We start from the raw sequence: 5,465 nt of genomic DNA, 5'->3' as shown, positions 1-5,465 counted from the left end.
GGGTGGCTTCATTCGGTTGACTTAGGGCATCTGCTGACCAGAGTCCCTGGCTTTGCCCTGGGCAGGCACTGCTCCTGCCCAAACCAAACTTCCCCTCAATGACTTCATTGAAAGCTGCTTTACATCGTGAAGAGAAACTCCATTTATTTATTTGTAATAACTTTGGGATTTTATGGACCACAAGAGGATGTAATTTAAGAAAACATTAGCAAGCTATTCCAAATACCAAGGCTTTTGAAATGTGTTAGGCCAAATAATCATCAATGGAAACATTTTAAGATTAAGAATAAAAAGCTTCTTTTGAGCAGGACTTTGGTGATGGGGAGGTTTGAAAATGTATGTTTTCGGTCGTGACATCCTGGAGTCCTAGGAAAAGACAACTGGATTTCCAGGAACCTTTATGAACAACATATGACCTAATAGAATTAGGTCCATCTAATGCCTCCCTTGTGGGGCATTAGCTCTGTAAATAACTTACAAAGTGCCTGGGCTGGTCTGCCCTCTGAAACCACTCTTTGAACACAGTGTCGGAGGGAATGACATGGTGTTTTTATTAGGGTTCTTAAGACAAAGTAATCAAGAGGTTACCAAGAAAGGGTGTGAGCTAAGAATGGCCCTCACTGTAGAAATATGATGTTTTTCACGTTCCCATTCTGTGAGCAATCACATGTTAGTGGTGCTTTTATCTCCTTAAATAGCCAACATCATAAATCTTTAGAAATCTTTTTGAACCTCGTTCAGCCTTGTTAGAAGTATGCAGAATACCATTGGTGGGAGACCCAACAGCTCACCCCAAAAGTCCCCATCTTGTAGCTCAAAAAAACACATCTGAAAAGCACAGATGTGTACACGTGATTATCTGCTCATCTCATCGTAATTACATGCTTGTAATCACAAGGACTGTACTTATAAGTCTAGTAGAACCTCCATAGTTGACCTCCCCATGTTGACCACCTCTTTAAGGTGACCTAGTTTTCACAGACCAGATATGCACCATGCGTATGTATAACTACAGCAGGCCTAGTTCCTTGTGCTGACCACCTTTGTATGTTGACCAGTTTGTAACAGTCCCTTGGGGGGTCAACTTACAGAGGTTCTACTGTACTTATAAATTTCGGTCTGTGTCTCCCACAACACCATATTTCACTTACCTGAAGCTTACTATCAAATCTCATGACGTATAGAGCCTCAGGCCTGCCCTTGTGCTCCACTGTTAAATAAGTTTATGCTATAGAGCAGGGTCCTTAAACTTTTTAAATAGGGGGCGAGTTCACTGTCCCTCAGACCGTTGGAGGGCCGGACTGTGGGCCCCGGGATGAGTCGGCTGCTAAGCAGGACTGGCAGCGGCAGCAAAAACACCCGACAGGCTGGATAAATGTCCTTGGCGGGCCGCATGTGACCCGGGGGCTGTAGTTTGAGGATGCCTGCAAGAGTATCTGCGATGCTGAATGCTATGTGAAGCACTGAGCGCCAGGGGTAAGGGACAGACTCTATGAAAGTGCCTAGATCACTCTTTAGCAGCTTAAATGTTACAGGAAGAGTTGCTGCTGCAGAGGACAATGCAGGATGTTAGGATTATAGCTAACCCTTAAGTAGAGATACAGGTATTAAGATGTTTTCACAAACACTATCTTATCTAACCCACACAAAAGCTTTCAGGGCTATACAATTTTTCCTACTTTTTCAAATATGGACACCAAGCCTCAGAGTGGTTAAGTGACTCCAGGTCATAGAGCAAATAAATGGCAAAGTTGGGTCTTTCATCCCCAAGTTTGGTTCTTGCACCGTATACCTCCCTCTCCCTGCCTTTCCCCCAAGCAGGCCATTGACACACATATTGGGATTGTTTCCACTTTTTTAATAGCAGATTTATTGAGATATAATCCACAAAGCATAAAGTCTATCCTTTGATAGATATAATTTCAGTAGTTTTTAGTTTATTCACAAAGCTATGCAATTGTTTCTATAGTAAAATTCCCAAAGTTTTTCAATACTCCACCCAAAGAAATTCCACACCTGTTATCAGTCAGTCCTCATTTTCCCTTCCCTCTTGCTCCTTACAGCTCTAGTCTACTTTCTTGTTCTGTGGATTTGCTTATTCAGAGCATTTTCTATAAATGGAATCCTAAAATAAGTGACATTTCTGCCTGGCTATTTCACTTTGCATAATATTTTCAAAGTTTACTCCCAATTGTAAAATGTTTCAGAACTTCATTCCTTTTATTTTATTTATTTTTTGGAGACAGAGTCTCACTTTGTCGCCCTCAGTAGAGTGCTAGGGAGTGTCACAGCTCACAGCAACCTCTAGCTCTTAGGCTTAGGTGATTCTCTTGCCTCAGCCTCCTGAGTAGCTGGGACTACAGGTGCCCACCACAGTGCTCAGCTATTTTTTGTTGCAGTTTGGCCGGGGCCAGGTTCGAACCTACCACCCTCAGTTTATGGGGCCGGCGATCTACTCACTGAACCATAGACGCTGCCTTTTAATTTCAGAATAATATTTCACTGTATGGATACGCCACATTTTGTTTACCATTTATCAGTTGATGAATATTTGGATTGTTTCCACTCTTTGGCTGTTACGAGTAATGCTGCTATGAACACTTAAGGTTGAAGTTTTTGTGTGAACATATATTTTCAATTCTTTTGAGTATATGCCTAGGAGTAGGAATTTCTGAGTTATAAGGTAAAACTCTAAGTTTAATATTTTGAGGAACTTATAAAAGTATTTTCCAAAGTGACCATACCATTTTACATTCCTACCAGTAATGTATGAGGGTTGCAAGTTTTCCACATCCTCACCAACCCTTACTATTTTTTGGTTGTTGATTGTAGCCATCCTGGTGGATATGAAGTGATAGCTCATGGTGGACTGATTTCTATTTCTCTGATGACTAATGATGTCAAATATCTTTCCATGTACTTATTGGTTATTTATATTTTTTGAAGAAATGTCTATTCAAATCCTATGCTCGGTTCTTAATTGGGTCGTTTGTGATTATTTTCTTATTGACTTGCAAGAGTTCCTTCTGCATTCTATATACAAGTTCCTTGTAAGATACATGTTTTCCAAATAGTTTATCCTGTTCTGTGGATTGCCTTTTCACTTTCTTGATGATGTCCTTTGAAATACAAAAATTTTAATTTTGGTGAACTTTAGTTCATCTGTTTTTTTCTTTTATCCCTTATGTTTTTTGTACCATATTTAAGAAACCGTTGTCTAATTCAAGGCCATGAAATTTATTCCTATGTTTCCCTCTAAGAATTTTATAGGTTTAGTTCTTACATTTGCAAAATCTCTGATATCTTTTGAGTTAAGTTTGTACGTTGCATGAAATAAGGGGATGTGGACATCTGGTTGCATCCACATGATTTATTAAAAGATACTTATTCCCTCAGTGAATGGCCTGGGCATTCTTGTAAAAATTTAATTGGCCATAAATATATCGGTTTCTTTCTGAACACTTAATTCTAGTCTATTGATCTCATCTTTATCCATTACTACACTACCTTGATTACTGTGGCTTTGTAGAAAGTTTTAAAATCAGGAAGTAGGAGTTATCCATCTTTGTTCTTTTTCAATTGTTTCAGCTATTCAACATCCCTTGGCATTTTCATGTGAATTTTAGGATTAGTTTGTCAATTTCTGCAAAAGAGGAAGCCTTGATTTTTTTTCTTCATTTAAGCAGTGTTTAATGGAAGTTGCATATAAGATTATTTTATTCCTGCATCTTCTCAATTGTTTCTTCCTTGTACTTACCCTTTTCCTTTCCTACTTGGCGAGATTTGGCTTTTTGTTCAAGGATCTTTTTGCGGTCTTTGTCCAGTTTAAGCCTAGTAAGAACCACCTTGCTGGGGTGAATGCCCACGTGGACAGTTGTGCCATTAGCCTTTTCTCACTGTACCCGCTCACTGTAGATGACATGTTTCTTCCTGTAAACCTGGACTACTTTCCCAATCTGCTGACCTTTATAGTGCGCCCGGACAACCTGAACTTCATCATCCTTCCAGATGGGCATGGATCAAACATTGTACTTCTGTCTCAGCTCTTTGGAAAGAGGGGAAGACATAATCTTCCTGCAAATGTGGGAAGGTGCATTGAAATGTCTTTTGTGGTTCTTGCTTCGGTCCGAAGTCACAAAGGGATTGAACTTCATTTTGTCTTAGGAGACCACTCTCTAGGAAATAACACTGCCTGACTTAACTCTGATCTTCACATGATCCCTCCCGTCAGCTCTCCTTTCTGAGTCCCCAAATCCCCTGATCCTCCATCCCTCTGCTTCACGGGGGCCTTTAAGTTAAGGAGAAAAAAGATCAAAACCAATTCCAGTCCCCCTCCCTAGCTGTTATTCGGAGGCCACCCAGGTCAGCCGCCACCGTGCAAAGGACGGATGGCTGCAGATTACATGCGCTTGCCTAAGAAATCCTCACCCGCTGCCTCTCTGGAAGCCTTGATTTTGATAGAAATTGCATTGGTCCTGTAGATCAATTTGGAAAGTGTTGCCACCTTAACATTATTAAGTCTTCCTGTCCACAAACACAGGGTATCTTTCCATTTATTTAGGTCTTCTTTAATTTTTTTGACAATGTTTTGCAGTTTCCAAATGTCTTGCTCTTTTCCTAAATTTATTTCTAAATATTTTATTCTTTCTGATACCAAAGAAAATGGATGTTTTCTTAATTCCATTTTTGGATTGTTCATTGTTAGTGTAGAGAAATACATTTGATTTTTATATACTATCTTGTTCCCTGCAACTTTGGTGAACTCATTACCTCTAGAAGTAGAATTCCTTTATATTTTCTATATACAAGATGTGTGTCGGTGAATATAGTTTACTTTTTCTTTTCTAATCTGTATGCTTTTTATTTTTTTCTTACCTAATTGCCCTGGCTAGTCTACTTCTGGTAAACTTCTGAATAAAAGTGGCAAGAATGGATATCTTTGTCTTATTCCTGATCTTGAGGAGAAAGAATTCAGTCTTGACTATTTCGTATGATATTAGCTCTAGGTTTTCAATTAGATGACATGTATCAGGTTGAGGAGACATCCTTCTATTCCTAGTTTATTGAGTGTTCTTATCATGAGAAGGTGTTAAATTTTACCAAATGTTATTTCTGTATACATTGGGATAATCATGTGGTATTTGTCCATTATTAATATGGTATATTACACTGATTTTTCATGTTGTAGTAACCTTGTATTTCTTTTTTTTTCTTTTTTTTTGAGATGGAGCCTCAAGCTATCCCCCTGGGTAGAGTGCCATGGCATTGCGCTCACAGCAACCTCCAACTCCTGGGCTCAAGCGAGTCTCCTGCCTCCGCCTCCCAAGTAGCTGAGACTACAGGCACCCGCCACAACGCCTGGCCATTTTTTGGTTGCAGCCATCATTGTTGTTTGGGCCTGGGCTGGGGATTCGAACCCGCCACCTTAGGTGTATGTGGCTGGCGCCTTAGCCGCTTGAGCCACA

The 5,465-nt window shown here is 39.9% G+C and overlaps 1 pseudogene; it reads right to left on the bottom strand.

Moving 5' to 3' along the window:
* Positions 1–3,716: 3,716 nt before the first annotated feature.
* Positions 3,717–4,154, bottom strand: LOC100959943 (annotated as a pseudogene).
* Positions 4,155–5,465: the final 1,311 nt, after the last annotated feature.

Source organism: Otolemur garnettii, unplaced genomic scaffold (assembly GCF_000181295.1).
Source record: "Otolemur garnettii isolate 467f Iridium unplaced genomic scaffold, OtoGar3 scaffold00017, whole genome shotgun sequence".
NCBI classification, from domain to species: domain Eukaryota; kingdom Metazoa; phylum Chordata; class Mammalia; order Primates; family Galagidae; genus Otolemur; species Otolemur garnettii.
This window is presented reverse-complemented; position numbering and strand designations above follow the sequence as displayed.